The following is a 20,794-nucleotide window of genomic DNA, read 5'->3' as shown; positions in this document are numbered from 1 at the left end:
TATTTTCACCAAATTTCTTAGATGCTAAAATTTAATTGAAACCAACTTTTATCAGTTTTAATTCTGGGTACGCGACAACTGGTTTCTTTCTTACCCTCGCAAGTTTATATTTCCATTTCTTATAAAATGTTCGTAATCGAATACAATTGAATAGGGTTTATTGTTATTATATTGTAGTAGTTAAATTAATATTGTTTGTTTTGTCAGCGTATCGCATGGCGGACGAGGCGGCGGCCGACTGCCTGTTCGAGAGAGGCTCCGGCTGCACCAGCAGCGCGCGCCCGACTCCACGGAGGTGGCGCGCGCGATCACGGCCAGGATCAACTCACGGCTCACCTCCCATGGTAACGCACTTTGTATATTAACACTGGCTTTTGCGTGAAGTTCTTCAGGCGGTAAAATTATTGAATTTGTTCATGTTATGACGGTGAACATTAATTATATAGTTATAACCAGGTAATTAAAAAACGTCGCGATGTTGTGGTAAAATATGTAACTTGTACTGTCAAAGTTAACTTTAAAATGAAAAAGTAAAATGGGGCCTTCAAACAGCCTTTTTTCCTACACAGACTATACAATTCACTAGATACATCACGGCAATTACTTTGAACTATTCGTTTTAAAGTAATATGAAAATCTCTCAGTAATTCTGTAGTAAGTACTGAACATACACGCTTCATTGACCCCCCAGTGACCTTTAAAACGGACTTAACTTTGCCAGGCGCCCTATCTGGGCTAAAGTAACTGACCGACCATTTGCTTAATGTGGTCACGCGATTGAAACATTTAAAGTCGATAGGCTTCTGCTCCCGATTACTTCCGCAAATCAATATTCTTATTTTTTAAATTCATCACCTTATACACAGATATTTGAGAAACCTCTGTTAGTAAATGTGTAGGGTATAAGCTCCCTATACGCTTGGCACATTGAGCAATAAAATTAACGTCGTATGACATTAAATGAGTCTTGCAGTTAATTAGGTCACGGCACCGCGCAGGGACGGCTGCGGACGAAGACTTGATGTTTTTGTCGAAGGAAGCCCACAACCGTCCCTAATGTGCCGAAGAGGGCCACCGCGGAGTTTGTATATCGTGCGTTGTAGATAGAGTTTAGACACTCGGTCCAGCGGTCGCTCGAAGGTCAACATCAAATCCGCGCGGCACAAAGCCGGGTTGTAAGGCACGGTGACTCCAACATAATCGCTCAGTCGCCCCTCACGAAAGCTAGGCGGTATTAATAAAGCAATTACTCCGCGAAACCAAAAAAAGGTTAATTAACTCAGTAAGCCAGAGGCGACAATGACATAACAATACGAGCAGTAAAACTGATGTTTCTAACACTATAATAATTACATGTTAACCACAATGAAACATTAAGAAAGCGGTTCTCAATAATATTTCGTTGTTGTAATTTTCACCCATGTGTAAAGTATATAAAAAATTGAGGTTAATCTGGTCTTTTGGCCACTGCAATTGAAAAGTTATAACGTTAGGTTTAAGCAAACTTTAAAAAATATTTATTTGAAAATTATTTTAAAATTATTAATTTTTATTTATTCCGTATCATTTTCCCATAGTTTATCAATGAGTCAACTTGTTTAGGTTAAGTTTGTTGATCCTTTACTTTTAACTGGTGATAAAAAAACATCATGCTCATTTTAAGTTCGTTTTGAAAACTACAGTCCTGTGTATACATGTAGAAATGTATGTAAATTATAGTTCTGACAACAGTTACGGCCATGTTTATCTTATCTGTTTCACGTTTGCATACTGCCCACCACCAATCTGCATTGCATATTTATTTACATAACAACTTAAGCGCGGCTTGCGTTGTCACATTCTTTTTTTATGTAATTTGTTTCAAATAAACATATATGTGTACTATATACATTATTAATTCCTACGTACCATTTATTAAACTTTGGTGATGCGATGTCAAATAGTAACACGAAACCCAATAACAACTGGAACAATTTTTCATATATTTTAAAGAACAATTTTTTTTATTTTTTTATTAATAATATACTTTCTTATCACCCCGAAATTCATAGCAATATTACCAATGCGTTAAGTTAGGAGATACAAAGTGAAGCCATTAATCGCTTGTAGTGTATTAATGGATTGTCAGACCACATCGTCGATTTATTTCCAATCTCTTTTCGCAACTTATTGCCCCACTCTAATTGTAGATGTCCTAAACTAAGTTTTTCGTCATCAAAACCAAGGAGTACTGATGACGTAAATCTTCATTTACATACACGCGTTCATTGGTATGCAAACGGATACTAATCAGTTCGATTGAACAGCGTTATCAGTGGCCTGCCAAGTTAATACATGTTCCAGGAATCAGTCGCGAATTAATTTTACAGGCTTATGACGTGCATAACGTAAATAACATCAATCCATTTGTAACGTCAGAATTTAAAGGCTTCAACCATTGTCCTTATTTATGGTATCCAGACAATCAACACTTCTCACCCGCAAGCAATCGTAGCAAATTAATCTATGCCATACTTACTCCACAGAAAGTTATCCAAGCTAAATATAATTACGTACGTATTGAAATGTATCAGCACTAGTTTGATATACCCGGAACGTTTGCTATCTTAATTGCGACAGCATTGTTTATTCATGCAGCCACCGTTGCATCTGAAGATTGTCGTAAATTGGAGCGGTGGATTATCGCACGTTCAATTCTGTCGTAAGATAATACGTAATGTCTTCTTTTATCTAAAAGTATTTCTGATTAAATTATTTTAAAATGCTGCAACTCTTAATGGCTATGAACGTGTACTAAGCATTTGATATTCCATAATAATATCTAAAAAATTAAATTAAGGGACAAAGGGACGTGTTCAATATTAGGCCGTTATATGGAACCTTTCAGAGCAGTGTCGTATCAGGGTATATAAATTGTAATATATGTCATTGAATGTACAGATCGAGTTATCAATGTCTTTGTTCCGTGGTGTATTATTTTATTAAATCTCAAATTATATAGGCTCTAGACAATAGACCAGAACCTTCGAAACTCACTTCAAAATACCACTTTACTCACGATTCGGTCTCAGTGTAATAAATTTATTCTAATCGCATATTTTCCCTTATAAGGAATTCTCAAGGTTCCTTTTATATAATTTTTTTATTAAAAATACACTGAATGTGAATCACCTTGAAAATAATATTTCCGTTTCTCATATTTTGCCTTAAAATATAATTCACAAGTGTGATCAATTTCGTACAATATTTACGACTTAAATGTCTAAAGGTAAAATTTTATGCATATTAAAAACTAGATCAGTCTCATTCACTAAACCTCATTATTTATTCATTTTTTTTTAATAAATATTCTTCTATATTATTTTTTATAGTTATGAAGATTGTAACAAGGTTGACGTTTGTTCTATCGGCTATTAATGAAATCATCAATAATAATTGTTTTGGTGGGTTGGACTCCTGTAATAATAATTTTCTTGGATAAATTACATCAACACCTTACTACAAGCAGAGCGGGGAAATGCAGAAGCTTCTAAATTAAAATAGAAATAATTTGTCGCACAAAACTCCGACAGGCCAATGACAAGCCTGGTCCTTTGTTATGTTACATACAATACTATCTGCTATAGCGGACGTATAAAAATTCTGCCTGTTCAGATGTATGAACTGCATTTTGGCACAGAGCCCGGAATTGTTGTCGGTGGCATATTTCACTAGTAGTGAACAATACGTGAAAGTGATAATTGAGAGGTGTTCTTGATAATTGAGGTGCGAATCCAAATGATCCTGGTTTTACATAACATCAACACGCTCATTTGCCATTTTTTTTCAATGTTTACAATTCTGTTCATCGTACTCAAATAAAGAAAGTGCGTTGCAATTTTACGAAAATTGTTGTTTAGAGCAGTAATTTAAGAATACGTAATAAAATTACAACTTTTGCCATTGAAATGCGGTTTTGCGTGACGGGTAAAAGATAACACGCTAAACGCAACGCGGTGATAAACCCTTAAAAAGTTAGTTAGAGTTCGTTCAATGACTTTATAGTTGATGTTTTAGTCGATCAGGATGTGGCCCATTTTCTGTTTAATCAAGTATTCTGGAAACTAGAATACGAAATGTAGTGACTGGCACCGCGCTTTATGTTTGGCGTCTTTCATGTCATTATAGCTTCAAGGCAACATAATATTATACATTCACATAAACATTTTTGACTGTTACCTTTAGGCATTTTAAAGAAATTGCCGTCCCTAAAATGCTAATACTGTTATTCGCTACATTATGTCAGAATTGTCTTGTTATATTTCATGAATATTTGATGGTTGCCTATATAAATTCAAACATTTTATTTTTATTGTCAAAAATAGTAACTATCAATGAAATTTCTAGAAGTTTCGTCTCAGAATTTCACATTATATGAATCAAAAAGAAAAAGCGTAGTGCCGTCAACATACTGTCTGCTATAATACTAATCTAATTACATGTCTACTGACGTCAGTTGATGCCTAATTTATCATTGGAAATATCTCGACTCTATAATATTATTACTGTATTTTTATATAAATATTTTCAAACAGTACAGTTTTCTACCGTTTTAATTCGTTGAATTAATTAATACTTTATGATTTCGTAGGTAATTAAGATACGCCACTATTACAAATCTAATTTCAATAACGGCCGTAGACACGAATACTACTTAACTACAAAATGATTATTTAATTATTGCGATTTCCCAAAGTGGCACTTAAATAATTTGGAATCAATGTATACATCATGTCTTTAAGTTTCAAAAAATACAAAATTACGCCGACTGTAGTTAGTGAAAAAAAAAATACCGGACTTAATTTCAGTATACATAGCCTAGTACTCTAGGGCTATGCTGTGTTAGTTATAAAGTGGGCATTGATGCATTAGCCGCAGACAACACGTAACGTTCTGACAAACCAAGGTGCGTCATTATTGCAGTGTAAGTGCATAATCGCAGTAACAAGCCTGGACGCATGCTGTAAGTTAGTAAAGTGCATTTTCACGTAATGGGCCTCGGTCATGCCTGGCGCCGCGCCGTCCCGTCCCGTCTCGTGCCGGCCTCGATACGTGTTACCATTAATTTATACAATGTTAGAAGGGGTTTATTATCTGTTATTTCATTGCCTCGGCTGGTACAATCAGTACGAGGGGGCGTGAAATGAACTGTGCTTCCGTTCCACCTTTGACAGTATAATAGAGCTACTTTGTTGTCATTTTTCACGCTTCAACGGCATATTCATCACAGCCTAGTCACTATCTAGTGCATGCTAAAAGCGTTTACGTTTGGTTTATGTGTATATCTAGTGCCTGTATCGTTTTAGCAGTACGGTAAATAAGTTTTAGATTCATTTATTTTTATTAATCGTGAGCTCGTTCTAGTAGAAGTAGGCGAATCAGTTATTTTAAAATCGTTTTGTATAATCTATGCAGGGTCACATAAATATTCAAAATTATTTTATTTTATAACAAGCCTTATTATCGATTAATGTTTTTAAGATTTTAATTAGAAAGCTGTTATTCAGCCAGTGCTACTAGAATTATTCAAACGTTACTAGAATTATTCTAACGCTGACACGTACTGCGATATCCGTACAAAAACAATTAAAATGATGTTTACACAGGCGATCTATTTCTGTCGTAGTATAAATCAAGACTCGCCTTGACATTGGTCAGACGGCCGATGCTCCAAGACCCCTGGTGTTTTCAATATACGAAAGTTGATGAGGGTGTTCTATGTAGTCTTTTAATGCCTGGGTGAATTGATTATCTAATTTTCTTCGTAATTATGTGTTGAAACTAAAGGCTTTGTTTTTTATTAACTACTATGGCGATTGGCGAGAGATATTTTCGAAACAATATGTATTGATTTACAAAAAAAATCTCATTAATATTTCCTAGAAAATGAAATAAAATTCACATATGTGATGATATTTGCTGTACATCAGAATTGTTAATTTTTAAAAATTAAATATTTTGAAAAGATTAATAAATATGTTCTATTTTCAATATATCCACTTATGAACAGTCCAACGTAAATACGTGTTTGTAAATAAATGGCGAGCGTTGAATGAAAGCCAACTATCAGTAAATGTGTCCAGTTATTGGCGTTCCGCTATGTGGACGATGTGACATATTTATCGCACTGCATCCGAAAAAATCATTCCAATCCATCAGTCATGGTGGTCGGGGGTTGAAATTGTTTTGATATCGAATGACTGACAGATGTTGATTTGTGATCGGAACTAAAATTAATCACGAATGCCATTTTAATAAAATTAGAATGCAATTGTCATGTTAATTCATTATAATTTTTTACCCCTGCCAGATGACAAGATTTAGAAGCTCTACGTTCTAGAATTTCCTTGTTTTCGGCTCCAATAACAACATGAAAAATGTGCCAAAAGTTATTAATATGTTTCGTGTTTTAGTTAATTATTTTAAGTGGATTGACAATTAAGATAATTACTATGGCTTCACATGTGGGTACAATTAAATTAGCAGCATAGATTTTAGAACCAATCTTTAATGTAAGCCTTTATGTATCAGAATATTAAGGCCGACAACATTATGTTTGCGGTCGATAGTATATTTAGAATCCTTAACGAGTTTAATACGTTCTTTCGTAATGGATTACATTAAACGATTATTTATTTGGCAAATGTAAACTCGGACATGTTTACAATTTTACTATTGGCAATGTCTCTATGAATGCTGTGAGCGGTGATCGCGTCGTAAATGACCGCTTGTTCGGTCAATTCATCAGGTCCATGGCGTTTTAGATTAATTGTTCGCCTGCATAGAAACATTTTCAATTACGCATTTTATATTTTCTTTTCGCTGTCATCTCATGTCTTTGGATCTTATTTTTTTATTTTATTTAATTTATCACGATAAACGTTCTGGTTGTTGTCTTATTGTGTCTGAATATATATTTTTTTTTATATTGGTATGGCTTATCGATTTAAGTATATCAAGAAGATGCCGGGCTGTAATCGAAAATAAGTACCAAAACGATTATGATATTTAAATATAAAATATTCATATCATATCCAAAAACTGCATTTTTATCGTCCTTAACCCATCATTCTAAAATTATTTGTATTCAAATGTATATATAAATAGTTTTAGAAAGTGACATAACGATTCCGTTTCTTATCAATCAAGCTCTTGATTGTTCCACATGACATAACAGAGTTGCCAGATCTAATTCAAAACATCGGTATTACGCTTGTAATTATAGTTGTGTGTCAAGTTTAGACGGTGGGTATGGCGTCAGCGTGTATAGCAAGCATCACATTTAGCTACTGCCGTCCGGCCTGCGTCCGCTCCACGCTGATCCGGCAACGCTCCGCTCCGTCGCGCCGCGTCGCGACGGCCGCGTGCAGCCGCCGCGCCGGGCTGACGTCGCCGCCGCGCGCCCCACTGGCACCGCGCCAACGTCACTATCGAGACGGCCTGTCATTGCCACTACTGGCCCACTAGGCCATTTACTGCATTATTTAACTACAAAAACAATTTTGTACTATATATAATTTATGTACACCTATTTCCGCATTGTCTGCCTGTAATTTAAGTGTAACCTTTATGATTATTTTTAATTTTTTATTCGTGCATTAACATTTTGTTTGGTAATGGTAAATAACCAGGCAGGTTATTATGATTGAAATGCCTAGAGTAATAAAATTTATGACAGCAGAGTAGATAAATTTTGTAATAATTATTGCGTATTTATGTAAAAACTATAGACTTATGTTAAACATAACATACAACATAACCTATCGACAAAAACAAGAGATATAAATATCTTAATTGGAGAGAAATACATTTGGATTAAGGGAGAGGTTATTTTTTAAGTAATAACATGAATATTTTCCAAAATATTTTTTTGTCTCATCTGTTTTACGTTTGTTTGTCTTAATTCATTCACTCACCGTACATCAACTGGTGTAATCATTACACAAACACGTTAATTTAAAAATACGAAAACGATGTCGATAGTAAAAGTCTTTGCTCACTTCGATAATACTACGTTCATTTGCGGCGAATGATAAATTAATCTGGTAATTAATGGTAATATACGAGTATAAGAATAAATACTACTTGTTGTCCTCTGCTTCTGGTTATAATTCAAACTAAAAATCTTGAAACAAGTACATAACAACATGCGTACTTATCTTGAAGGATCTAAAAAATATTGGGAATATACATTTCACTAAATAGCCCCGGAATCGCTAACTTCTAGCTAACATATATCTGCATTGGTTACAAAGTTGTGCGGTTTCAAAAAATCCCCAAACGGCACCGGCCTCGCATGGTCTAACCCGCGAGCGGCGGCGAGGGCAGCGAGAAAAACAATAGTTCGGGATCGAAATACACTTTCTATACGTTCTCGTACAATTGTTTTTCTCGCTACCTGCGCTGCTGCTCGCGCCACCGCTCTTGATCGAGCAGTAAGTCCTTAATTATAAGAAGGAAGGAAGTCTTTGCCTTAAAAGTGTGTTAACTGGAAAAAGTACATTGTTTATAATATAAACTACTGTATTTCATATCAGACTTTATATTTAATGCTTCAGGAATAACATTTAACTCTCGACTCTACCAAAAGTTTCATCTGTATGTTAACAACACGTACCGTTAACCCTCCGATGTTTACGAGATTTTTAGTGGTGATTATTTATGGAATGTGAATTAAATTGCGCGTTTTGTATAAAAAAAAAATCACAAAGTCGTTATTTGGCGAAAGAGTTGCTGTACTAATTTCATGAATTGAAAGTATTATGTTATTTACGTCTTAACCTTCTCCGCTCATTGCGTTCTTTGTGCGATCGGACGATGAGCTCGAATTAAAATACACGTTATAAGAACATTCTCAACATATTAATGTGTTTTATTGCACCAAAATGTCATTGTAACTATTTATATTGTCAGAAGTTCTCTTGGCAATTACCTCTAAATGGTAATGCGTTCATAACACGTTTAATTATATCAAAATTATTTATTACAGATAAACATGTTCGCCAGAGCACGCTGGACAAGTTATGGAATAAGCAATCGGGCGCCATCCAAATGCTGCTTTCCATATTGGAGGTAATTCTCACCGGCTGAATACTGAAAAAAACTCCTTAATTGCTCTCATGGAATCTAATAATAGATATCTTTGTTGAAGGCTGCAAAGCCGCAGCGAGGCCTTGACTAACAGCAGGCACTTCTCCGTATAGAGAGTTTAGAGCTTAACCTATTTTTTTGTTTCTGTATTCCGCGCATTGTTCCACAATAGAAATATATTTGGCACAATTTAAAAAATCATTTTAAAGAAATATTTTACGATATGAAAGTCCTGTCATTCAATATGAAAGTTATAACCAAATAATATCCTTGAAAACAAGAAAGTTCCATAATTATTATAAACGAAGAGGCGCCCGGTAGCATGATTTATGATACAAATTCGCTCGTTCTGTTTATTGACATTTACCATAGACAAATCATAACAACATACGCACATTTACAGAACTCAAGAGATACAGCTACGTCAACATATACCACATCTATATTGAGAAGCATTGTGTATGAAACAAGGAAAAGGAAAGAAATGTTCAGGTAATATAATACACTTCAGATATAATTTCCATATTTATTTTATCCAGGTTAATCTCGTCGTAAAACATATAGCTGTAAAAAGTATATATTCAAATTTATCGAAGTAAACTTATAGCGAAAAAAAATAGCAATACAGAATCTAATGGAAACTAAATTAATAATAATATTATTTTTTATAATAATTTATTCTGGGATGTTATACCTATCTGTGATTTATTTAGAATTTTGAAAAATTGTGTTTAAAGATATGCTAAATAGTTCGAACTTCTCTTTCCCTAAATAGACCCTATTGTTGTAGTATATAATTGAAACAAATTTGAAATCCCCTGTCGCAGTAAACAGAGAGGAATGTTTTTTTTTTGTATTTTACTTAATTATGTCCTAAATTAATTTAGTTAATCGGTTTCAATTTAAGTCGAGTAATTTATTTTATATTTCCACGATGCCAAAGAATTTGCCAATACTATCAGAGTAAAATAAAATCGTGCGAATGCACGAATAAGCTTGAAATAGAAGAAAAAGCTTGCAGTCGATACCGATCGTTATTCTCGCAAGCTTTCTTTACTTTGTACACAAATACACCACGGCGATCGGCAACGAGTGCTTGCAACTTTGTAATACTACGTAAGCCAAGCTTAAAGCTTCCACCCATGCGCTCGTATAAAGTATTTGAAACTCCGTAAGCCTCTAAGGTGCAACTTAAATGCTAAGTTAAATTTTAAACACGGTATTAGATTAATAATTTGAACTCAGTACATAATTTCTAAACACGTGTAAATAAATGTGACCGAACATATTCCGTCTTATTACAAAACGAGGCTTAACTAAAAACTCTGGTTTAAACCTATGCAAAGTACGGTTTATATAAAAATGGTATTACAAAAAGTGGTTTAACGATAAACCATGGACTATTTGATGGTCTAATGCTAAACCTCGGCGACCCCTGGTTCGACGATGGTTTAAATCGTAAATGTCAAATCAAATTTCAAATCATTTGTCAGATTATCTCTGAAATTGGCGTCTGTTTCGTTGTCTTGTGTTATTTTTTATCGAAAATGGATATTAACGTGGTAGATTCAGTTGATATTGAGGATATTGCAGCCGTTGAGCTACTAGAAACGCCGCGCCGACTCAAAAGACTCGACTCAGTACTTCAATTTTCAGATTTTTTTTTCTTTGGTTGATCCATCACAATATTACCAAGAGTCAATTGTTCTATACAATAAGACACTGATAATAAATTTCAAAGTTATTTGCAATAGTCACCGCAATAGTTTTGTTTAATGTTATGGTTTCACATAACGCGCGGGAAGCTTACGTTTCGTAACACGCATTTTGATGTATTACCAGCTAATACAACATTAGTCAAAACTTAAAACCTAAACAAAATTGCAATCGAAGTTACAACTATTGTTGATCTTGGACCAAAGTAACCAAGTCTTAATATTTTTAATACTCCTAAACATTATTTAATCATTAACATTGTATGAAAACGTTTTCTTTTGGGTATATGGAACGTTGCGATTGAATGATGTCGTATTGAACGAATGTTGTTTGTATTTATTTGTGGTTTTATATAGGCCATGGTTCAAATAGCGGTACTAAGAAGTCTACGATTTTTATGAGTTTTGTAATACGGACGAATTTAAACCACGGTTTCCCAGATAAGCCTGGTTTTGTTAGTACAGGTTTAAGCTAAGGTTTATTTCACTTTTTGCAATAAGACGGATTATGTTTTAGAAGATACGGGTAAGCATCAAACCAAATTGAAAAGCCTTTCTCGCTACAAAAGTCCCTAAAAGATTGTAAGACGCCAGCGCCATCTATTTTCAATAAATCTGTTTTTTCCCATGAAAGCAAGTTACCGGCATAAAAAATTTCCCATATGTTATTTCACGACAAAAATACCCGTGTGCCAAATATCGTCTATATCCGTTCAGTGCCCAAGGACGTATAATAAAATTGCACCAAATATTCGTATGGTGTAAGTTAACGTTTAAGTATTTCTCTGTACTGTTTTGACAACACTATATGTCAAAAAACAGGTTGGTTTTATATTGAGTATACTGTTCCCATGACTACATGATTTACTATTCGAAGTTTACAATGATCATGCTGCCATACTTCAATTTCAAATACGCTCTCGGGGCTCTGTTAAAATATCCATTGAAAAACATACTTAAAATTATAACTTAGCGTTTACTATCACGTAAAAATTCGTGCCAGGGTTACAATTGTTTGGTTTACGTTTTACAAATATATAAACATCCAAATATTAAAAAAAAAATCATAAGATAACAGTTGCAACATTATTAAGTTTTGATGCAATTAAAAATACAATAATACAAATTATTTTTAAAAACGTAGCTCCTATTGAAGCGGCAATAAAGAAGAAAGAAAACAAAAAAGCTGGCAAAGAAAACAAAGCTCCCATTATAAAGAAGGGTATGTCCAGTTTGTGTGGGCGAGAATCTAACCCAAACAGCTTTATCGAATATTTTATTTTCTATTTACCCTTTGCACGCCTCTAACACGAAAGCTTAGAAATGTTGAAAACAAAAGTACTAATCATATTATAGGTTTTTATTAATCGTACACTGATGCACATAATAGTATCCTATCTGATATAGATCGTATGCTATATGATAAATCGTATCGTTCTGTACGGATGATAACATGTCGTTGAGAAACTGACATTTCAATAATTGCTTCGCAGATACCCTTTCTACTCGGTAGCTGTTCTGCCCACTGACATTTAAGACAGGCTCACTTAGTTATAGCTTGACATTGGACTACTTGACAATACGGCCTTGTTGTGAACAGTATTTGATCTATTGTAATTTCAATTGTCAATTCGCGACAATGCCGTGTTCGATCACATTAACATTGTATATTTTTGTACGACTATAAACACTGATGTTATGTGTGGTCTTGAACATTGCAAGCTGATCTAATTATAAATCCGACCGCTCGACACTGACGATTTTATTAACAATAAAAATTCACGAAACATCGCATCAATTATTAACGCCTGTTCGAAAGCTGTACCAAAATGTTGGATGTCGACATTTCAGCGAACAACATTGCAAGACAGCAGTGCACTCAGCACTTCATATCGATAAACGGCACTCAAGTGATGATTCGAATGTTGATCGCTACGCATAGCAAACGAGATGGCAACGTCGGCACCGAACTGATGCTGCAGGACCTCGTGTGGATCCTTGCCGCATTAGCCCCTAAAGGTAGGCATTCAATGTTCATTACTGATTTCAGTTAACAATTTGACGCGACACCACTGCGCACAAGAATTCATAGCTATTAAGGGCACTCAAGTCATTATTCGCAAGGCAATATCGACGATGCAAGACAAGAGATCGCCACGCTGGAACAGAAATTATATTGCAAGATTTGATCTGGATACTGGCCGCGCTCGGTACACGAGGTTACATACAACAGACTGTTTGTTTTCGGTTTATGTCCTACGTATTGAATTTGTTGATATGAACTTTTAATATGTTACTTCTAGATCCCAAATTTGCAATGAAAGTAAGAATGCTGGGCTGTGTAAGGACAATGCATCTGATATTAAAGGGACACTTCACGGACAACAAATTAATTTTTCCTCTTCTGGTTATTATCAAGCAGTTAGCCAAAATGGTAAGTAAAGTTGCCCTGTTTATCTGCACTATTAAATACATTTTTGTAAGTTAACATTATTTTTATTCCAGCAGTCACAACTTCCATTCTTATTCGTGACGGAGTCATAGCAACTTATGAACGAGTTCTAGTGAGCCTTGGTTTCATACCAACTGCCAGGCTCCGACTGTGTCTAGATGCCATCGATTACTTCAGCAAAAACAGTTAAGTGAGGCAATGTTCGTTTTAAATGGCCCTCTTTATGTCACTATGTAATGTGAATAATTACGTTGAAAGAAACCTTCAACACAATAGCCGACGCACAATTTTTATGACTCTACACTTTGATGTCTGAATGACGAAACTCGTAAAGACATTAAGCAACTGTCACACCCACAATTAAAAGCACAATGACACTGGTGGAGGTATAGGTTAAGGCGAGTGTACATTAACAAAAAAATTGCCAAAAGTTTTTCCTTATGTGCATAGAAATTATGAGAGCACTAAAATTTCTGCGAAAAGGAATTTATAGATGCATAGAATAATTTATCAAATTGTTAGTTTTTTAGCGAATGTGTAAGCAATTTCTGCGATTCTGGCTTTTACATAGTCTACTCGCTGATTTCCAAAACATAAAAATAGCCGAACCAAAAAATCCAACTTAAAATTGTACGTGTTCATAATTTAATGAAATATATTCCAAAATATATGCCTAATTGGCATCTTCCACGCAAAGATTTTTTTGTAAATGCGCACCCGCTCTCCCATACATAATATGAGTTGTGAATAAACGTTGCATGTTGGATAACGTTGTGTATGCCATGAATCACACGTGCGTAACTCACGCAGAGGTGTGCTGCATGCAGATCGTGAAGACAGGACTGTGTAGCGTGCTCCTCAGGGTGTTCGACCGATGGGACCGCTACGAGGGCCGCATGAGACTCAAGATATGCGCACACATATTGCAGACGCTACAGCATCTATGTAATATAAGTATGTATTGTCATTGTGATGTTCATAAAAACATATCCGTGAAGTTATTGCACGCAAATACACTTTAGCTCGCATGCGTGTAAAACGATGCAGCCTCGCACAAGCCATGAAATCGATTTCGAATCGATCAAATGGAGAAAAAAACAAGTTTTAATGTTATAAAACCCATCTATATCCAACTTTTTTTACACCATATCAACGGGAAGGGAAATCTTTAGTATTATATTCAGTCAATAAGATTGCCATAGCTCACGAAATCTCTTCTCCTGTCCCAACCCTCGATCCTCTTCATAAAAGTCTAGACGGTCTTAAATTATTCCTTTTACATTGTGAATATTCATGGGCAGTCCGAACTTATCATTCGAAGTCCCTATCTAGATGTTGTTAACAAGTATATTCATATTTTTAACACACTTATTTGTAATCTTTCAGAGGCTGGGCGTCGGGCTCTGTGCACAAAAAAGCACGTACAAACTCTTCACAGATTCTGCTCGCAATGTCCAGACGAGCCGGAGTTTGACGGACTGTTGGCGCGAGTCTGCTCTGTTATAACGTTGTGCCTGAAACACCAGGCACTGCCAGTGGCAGTCACTAGCCCGGCCTCATTTAACCTTAATCCTATACTTAAAGGTGAATATATCAACGCTATGTATCATACAAATTATTTCGTGGCCTATATACAAGTCGCTGATATTCTCTCATAAAAATGTTCATCTTTAATCAGACAAGTATATCATAGCGTATATTTTATGTCTTTTTTATTAGGAACTAACGCGTCTTGGCCATGTCATGAAGACGAAGAAGACGCGGCGAATTCAGATTCTAAAACAGTCAATTCAGATCTTGATGATGACGGTCCAGATACGGATCTAGATGGAATGGAGGAGTTTCCTGATACCGACTTTGATGAACCTGAAATCAAAAATGAAACCAACGAAGACAGTAATATAGACAAAGGATTTACCAAAAGTGGCGACAGTTTACAAAGTTCCCTTTGGATAAATCCTAGCGAGAGAGATATAGAAGACTTAAAAAAGTAAGTATGATAGATATAAACTATAATAATTAATCTTTCCTGTGAAAATAATAATATTATCTTACTTATTACTTTTATTATAAATACGTAAGTTTGTGAAAATATTTGGGTATTTGTATGTTTATTAAAAATAAACATAGAAACCTCGAAACGGATTTGAATGAAATTTGACATACAGGAAGATCGTGTCCTGGATTAACACATAGACTACTTTTTATCCCGGCAATTCACTCCCATAGGAAATAATAGAATTTTTAAATTTGAAGTTTCAGTATTTTGGGGACTTTTGAAGCGGAAAAAGATTTTCACACGTGTGAAGCCGCGAGCAACATCTAGTATTATTATAATCGGGACAGTATGTCTAGATGTTGAATACCCAACTGGCAACCAGACATAAACGACTAAATAGGTTTGGATTAAATTTTCGACACCGACCGTGCCCCACGAGGATTATATTCCGAGAAAACACTTCGCAGGCGGATCACCGAACATAAAAACTTTGTGAATGCTTCATAAATTTTAATGTCCGTAAACTAATTTTTGTCTACATATTTTTCAGATATTTTATTTATTTCAAAGAGTTCGGTTCTTATAACAAACAAATTAAACTAGTCAAGAGCCGTTCCAATTCACGCGGCTCTATCTTGGAAGACTTCCTGACGTCTCAAGCCAGTGGTAACAGAAATATGTCGTCGACTCTGAGTCTTTCTCTAACTGGAGTTTTAGGAAACACTGATTATGATAATGTCATGGGATCAACACAATCACCTTTCATGCAGGGCTACCATAAAATCCATGAGAGTATTTGTAAGTAATCAATAATGATGTTTTTGAATTGTTACTTTAGTAAAGTTTGTAGCTAAATGAGCAGTTAGTTGTCCACCTGATAGTGAGTGCTTAGCACCGCTCCTGGACAATATTATAAAAATTATAGACGACTTCCGTTCTACGAAGGAAGTCCCTCTTTCCCCAAACTCCTTTAGTATTAGACGAAGAAATTATTTATTTTGTTACCTATTTTTATTAACTAACTTTAAAATATAATTTAATTTTCATGCCCAGACATCCATAAATTACCATCTAGAGACTAGATATCTCAAAACATCTTTTTTTTTTCTTTTACAGCAACAACTTCTTGTTCATCTCTTAAGATACATAAAGATGTATCTAAATATAGTTCATTCGCGACCGTATATTCTATGATGACATCGAGGGTTCGAAGTGTCATTCCGTTCGTGAAGGTAGCGTACCCGGACATGATGGGTGGTCAGAGTTACAGTCAACCCGAACCCTTAAACAAAATGGAAAGGACTGCCTGCAGGTAATAAAACTGTAGAAATATATTTATGATTTTAAACATCATATTGTGAACGAGTGCTAGTAACTGTGAAATCCGTTTAAAACATTCACGCCTTAAATAGTTGCCCTAAGAATTGAGTCCAGTTTCGCAACTTACCTTGGATTTCACAATATTATTTAACATCTAACCCTTATGTCATTTGGTGACGATATCCCGGAGCGAACTTAGAAATCATCTGATTTTATGTAAACTTTAAGCAGTAAACTATTGTATGCGGCGCCTACATGGCGGTTAAACTTGAAATGTTCTGTGCTGCGTGTGTTTTCAAGCTTGACTATTAAAAAACAAATTTTGAACTTTCAGAACGAAACTGCTATCGTGCGTAGACAGGGCTATAAACCCAGAATCCTATATGAATGAAGTAATTTATGATTTGGATCAGCTTTGTAGCAGTGCCAATCCTTCCGACACAACTTCACAAAAAAGGTAAAATAAATATTATCTAAGTATTATAGTAGAAAGGCTAAAAACAACGTACAAATAATAATTTATAGTTGTTTACGGAAAAATAAAGATCAAAATACCTTTAATGCAGTAAGTTGGACATGATATATTTATATGTTTTATGCTGGCGCCTGTTGGCAGCGAATTATCATTACTAATCAAACTGGAATTATCCAGAAATTTGATTAAATAAAGTATATATACAGACACATTAAAAATATTTCTCAATGTCATACTGCTCTGTTGGTTATTGTCGACGTCGTTTTAACATACGTTATTAATTTATAGCTTGAATATCTGCCGGAAAACTTTGATCTCTTGGCAACGCGAATGCAATTAGTATATTTTAGTTTCTGAGGTCGAAGAGCGTTGTATTGTTGACACTAAACTGTTTACGTAATTCCTAAACCGATAACGGTTTTATCTTCGTATCCTGTATTTATTTTTCAGTTGAAATGTGGCTTCATACTATTTACTACTTCTATTTGTGGCTTTGCTTGCTCAAGAAGCCTTTTTAACTCCTTCAGATCTATTAGGCCCTATTTTATTCCAAAATCGAAGGTGAAATGTAATTTTAAACATAATACAAATACAGTATTACTAATATTTCAGTTTAAATACGGAGAGTACATTCCTCACCAACAACGACGAACACGAGATTACAAAAGTAAACAGCTTTTCCTCCAGATTAGGATTTGAGTCAAGATTCGAGTCGGGTAATCTTAGGAAAGCCATTCAGGTAATCATTTTATATTCTAATTCAATTCTAATATTCAATTACATAATAATATGTTCACTCTTAAGAACTTATACTATAAATATTTCTGATTAATTTAGTTTTCAACTACCTACATCCTCTCTAATAAATTTAAGAATTAATGAATTCTTATAAGAAAATGTTATAAATCCAGTTAATTTTCCTACGAGTGGTAACTGACTCCAGATAGGTCCGAGAGAGTACGAGCTGATCCTAATGCCCGACGTGAACTCGACCAAGAGACACCAGTGGTTTTACTTCGAAGTGCGCAACATGACGCAAGGCCGCCCTTACATCTTCAACATTGTCAACTGCGAGAAATCTGATAGCCAGTTCAACTTCGGAATGAAGCCCGTCATGTATTCTGTAAAAGAAGCCGTCATGGGGAGGCCAGGTGAATGAACCTGCTTTGTAATTGTACAAAAGTAAAGTCTTGCGAAAAACAACATTTCGAATTACATATGCGTCAAACTCTTGATGGAATTATTATATATCAGTTGTCAGGCCAAATTACCATATTAGTTATTTTCGTTCTTTATGACGCTAAAATATTTTGAATTTAAAATTGCTTATGTAAGATTCAACCATCAGACAGCCGTATTTATTTATATTGCTCTAAGCAAAGTTTGTCTCAATACTACCAATTTCATTCATTAATTGCAGGTTGGGTGCGTGCCGGTTCCGATATTTGCTATTACCGCAACAGCTACCATTACGCGAACCAGAAGAGCCACAACAAATGTTACCTGACCGTCACGTTCAACATCGAGTTCCCGCACTCCAACGACGTGTGCTACCTCGCTTACCATTATCCATTCACTTACTCCATGATGATGGTACGGACTTACAAATTTTACTTTGTTTTCATTAAAATCAAAAACGTTACGCTTTTCTCGTATTTATTTCTATATAGTGAGATAAAATTCCTTCTCCTAATTACTGTCCTGAAAGGTGAAAACTTACTGCAAAAACCAAAATTATAAGCCATCTAGTATTTATTTTTCATTTAATATTTCTGATATGGTTGTTTTTTAGACTCGCATCTGGCAATGGAGTTTGCAGATGCCGCCCGGTTCCTATTTCCGCGCTGAGCCGCTCTGCTATTCGTTGAACAATAACGAAGTCCCATTGTTGACTATTTCTGCTGACGACTCGCCGTCTAATCCTATTGTGGTGAGAACTTTATTGTAAACCAATAATTTAACGTCTTAGTTCATTTATTAAAATAGAACTTAGTATCAATCTATCCAAATAAAATTTTAGACATGTATCAAAAGTTATAATATAATTATTACGGCTAATCAATGACTTGAATTCCCAAAAATCATGAGCACATCAGTAATAATCATTTTACTGTATAAAAAGCACAGCATAATTTATATCATCGATTTCATAGAAAAAAATATGCTCTTGACAAGTTATTTGCAATAATTTCAAGTGCAAATAACTTGTCAAGAGCATATTTTGCTATAACTATTTAATCGTTTATCGTAGGACCGTGACATAGTGTTTCTAACTGCCCGCGTGCACCCCGGAGAGCAACGCGTCCTGGGTGATGGACGGTTCGCTCGCTTGCTTGCTCGGAGACACGGCCGTCGCCTCCGCATTACGAGCCAAATACGTCTTTAAGATCGTGCCCATGCTCAACGTGGAGGGAGTGCTCAATGGCTGGTGAGTTTCATAGTAGTGTAGTGTTCCCAAAAACAACTTGATAGCGTCTGCACGCTGCCTTTATCTAAAGAAGTTGGGGAATATATCACACCCAATTGCAATACCCATTGCTCCGTCGTCTAATTTTCTCGTAAATGTAGTTAAGAACTTTTATTTATTACAAAAAGTATAAAGATGAACTTAATGCTTAAGTCATTTTCTACCAGGCAACTTTTAGGTGGCGATATACTTAAGAATATAGGCGTAAACAACGAGAGAGGTAGTGGACGTAAAATTAACATCATACAGACTAATATAATTTCTAAATATTACTGTGCTCGTGTCTGCTGTTGAATTTTGTAATAATTTATATTTGTCAGATGTACCTGATATTGTGTTAATTCGTGATTTGTTTTGTGGTTATATTTTCATTTCGGATAACCTTGTCTCAGTTAATAGAATCATTACTGTAATATGTGAACACAAGTGAGATATCTATTATTGAAGGTGTAATTCCATTTTGTATGGCATTTATAATTGGGTATTTAACTTCACGTTTTTAGTGTTTTCAGGTGCATGAAATAAAACATTTTTTCAGTACTTATAAAGTTTAAACTTTATTAACTTCGCTACATCACTATTCTTTAAATTCTTGAGTTCCAACTAATTATACTTAACTAGGTACGTCACGTATATTATAAACACTATCTTAGACCACTATTCCGATTGATATGTCCCGATATAATATCCACTTAATTTTCTTAAATTAGATAATACATTTTGCGGTTTACATGAAATACCGGAGATCTGAAACCTATAATTACCTTAGCGAAGTCAAGGTACTTAATTTCGTTCAGTACCTACTTATTTTGTGATATTCATACGCGAGAAGACGGAGGCAAGTCGCATCGAACGAGTCGCCAGCATCTTCAACGGAATTACAATAGTATTGCCCCATGGAACCTTCGAAATCTCCATAAATATTTGTAACTAAAATTGACATGCTACTATTACGATTCTAAAAATCTCATTTACATTGCGCAGTATCCATAAACCAAGGCGTGCGATATACCCTCAAAAGCAAGCTCTAATGTAAAAATTACTTTTATGATTGCTTAATACGAAGTCTAATAATTATGAAATAGGTAATACTTTTGGTAGACACAATATCTAATTAATACGAAAAAGTTACACAAATACGACGTCGAGCCGGACGAATTTAGTAGGCGGGTGGTGCCAGCATGCCGCTGGCGTGGACGGAATGTTCAGTGGCGTCCGGCTCGGCGGTAGAGGGCGT

At 35.1% G+C, this 20,794-nt stretch overlaps 1 pseudogene; it reads left to right on the top strand.

Annotated features, from left to right (window-relative positions):
• The first annotated feature begins 207 nt into the window (after window positions 1–207).
• On the top strand, window positions 208–19,537 carry LOC119188419 (annotated as a pseudogene).
• Window positions 19,538–20,794: the final 1,257 nt, after the last annotated feature.

Source organism: Manduca sexta, unplaced genomic scaffold, assembly GCF_014839805.1.
Source record: "Manduca sexta isolate Smith_Timp_Sample1 unplaced genomic scaffold, JHU_Msex_v1.0 HiC_scaffold_2464, whole genome shotgun sequence".
NCBI classification, from domain to species: domain Eukaryota; kingdom Metazoa; phylum Arthropoda; class Insecta; order Lepidoptera; family Sphingidae; genus Manduca; species Manduca sexta.
Note: the sequence above shows the minus strand (reverse complement) of the source record. Positions and strands in the feature narration are given on the sequence as shown.